The sequence below is a fragment of the Suricata suricatta genome, chromosome 5 (assembly GCF_006229205.1).
Source record: "Suricata suricatta isolate VVHF042 chromosome 5, meerkat_22Aug2017_6uvM2_HiC, whole genome shotgun sequence".
In the NCBI taxonomy this organism is placed as follows: Eukaryota; Metazoa; Chordata; class Mammalia; order Carnivora; family Herpestidae; genus Suricata; species Suricata suricatta.
The window spans coordinates 80,143,874-80,145,646 of NC_043704.1; the positions used below are offsets into that span (position 1 = coordinate 80,143,874).

The following is a 1,773-nucleotide window of genomic DNA, read 5'->3' on the forward strand; positions in this document are numbered from 1 at the left end:
GCTATGTGTCTTTGGTTGCTTTTTTTTTTTCCAGGATGACCCTGACACATTTTATTCCTTCAAGTACCAAATCAAGGAGGGAGACTGTTCTGTTCAAAGTGGCAAAATGTGGCAGGACTGTGACTACAAAGAAGCTGAACATGCCGTAAGTGGGTTGATGGTTCCAAAACCCCTGGTTTTCACCATCAAGACTGTGAGATTTTTTTTTTACTTAGAGCTAGAGATGTTAGTACTTTTAAGCTCTTTGTAAGGGATGCATGTAACCCTTTCAATGTGTACAAAAGTCAGAAGCTTGGTGTCTATGTTCCCACTCTCTGTATCAGAGCATGGAGAGGCCAGGAGCTCAACAAAGAGAAAGCCCTCCCATGAGAAGGGGACTCTAATGACCAATTAGGACAGTGGACTAGTCCCCAAAGACACACAGATCAACATCTGGGCAAAGATCGAGGGCTGGTGAGGGGCGATCAGGGGTGCTTTAATTGCATCTGCTCAAGTGTAAATTCTCCTCTGCGTCCAACTAGCTGACCACACAGAACAGGTGTGCTGCCTCGTAAAGAGCAGCTCGCATTACCTGCATCAGGTTGTGGAAACATGAAATGAGACACAGTATGCGAAGAACCTTCTTTTGATAGCAATGGCCGTCTTCACCAAATGCCGAAGTGCCTGGCACAGCCCAGCTGGTCATTTGGCCTTAATGACAGGGGAGAACGGACAGTGCCCAGAGGCAAGCGGTTCTCACCCCAGTCCGCGGGTTCACCCCTGTAATGGCCACCTGTACATCATTTCAACACTGAAATTGAAAGGGAAATCAAGAGGAAGGCTTATCAGGTTGGTTCTAAGACACTGCATACATTTTGGTGAAAAGAAAATGTACTTTAAAACCTTGTCTTTTATCGTGCCTCTCCTGCAGTGTCTCGTGATTTCAGTGGCTCATTAAAAAATAATAATAATAATTGTTGGGCTACAAAACCTTTCCTTCCTGTGCCTCAAAGCTCATTAAAAAATTTTTGGCAAGTTTAAAAAAAAGGGAAAGCCATATTGAGCCATAGTACTAGGTGTACTTCTCCATCTGAAAGATGAAGATAAATGATCTCTCTCTCTTTCTCTCTCATTTTTTTTTCTTTTCTTTTTAGGCCACAGGAGAATGCTCCGCTACCGTGGGAAAGAGAGGAAATACGAAATTCTCCGTGGCTACACAGACCTGCCAGATTACTCCAGGTAGCTGATACACCTCAAGGTTCTGCCTTTGGAGGAAATGAACCTAGAGGAAGCCCCCCCCCCCACCGTGGCAGCAGCCTTGAGGGTGGGGTTGGGCAGGGGAGCTGCAGAGTCCAAGGTCAGGGCCAGGCTCAGGCCAGTCATCTCCTCAGCACATCCCCACTCCTGCCTGACTGCAGCAGTGTTTCCTCTGTGTGCAAAAGCTCTGAGAAGAGATGCGAAGGCACAAGGACTGGCTTCAATTGTGGGCAAAGAGGGAGGGGAAAAAAAAAAAACAACACAGGCTTTGAGGCCTGACTTGGGCTGGAATCTTTCTGAGTGCTTCACTTTCTTGGCTGGCTTTCCTCTTCCTTATCTACCAAAGTGGGGGTAATAGTAATTCCTACATCAGAGGGTTGTTGTAGACTGAAAATAGAGGATATGCCTGCAGGTCCCATCATTATAGCATATCAATGATAACCAAAATAACAGTAATAAGAGCTAACATTTACTGAGATTCACTGCCCGCAACAGTTCTAATCACCTCACATGTATTGAACTTAATCCCCACAGCTC

At 45.7% G+C, this 1,773-nt stretch overlaps 1 protein-coding gene across 2 annotated transcripts in view; it reads right to left on the bottom strand.

Annotated features, from left to right (window-relative positions):
* KNG1 (kininogen 1) overlaps positions 1 to 1,773 on the bottom strand; it is a 25,848-nt gene that overhangs the window by 18,358 nt on the left and 5,717 nt on the right. The window lies entirely within an intron of this gene.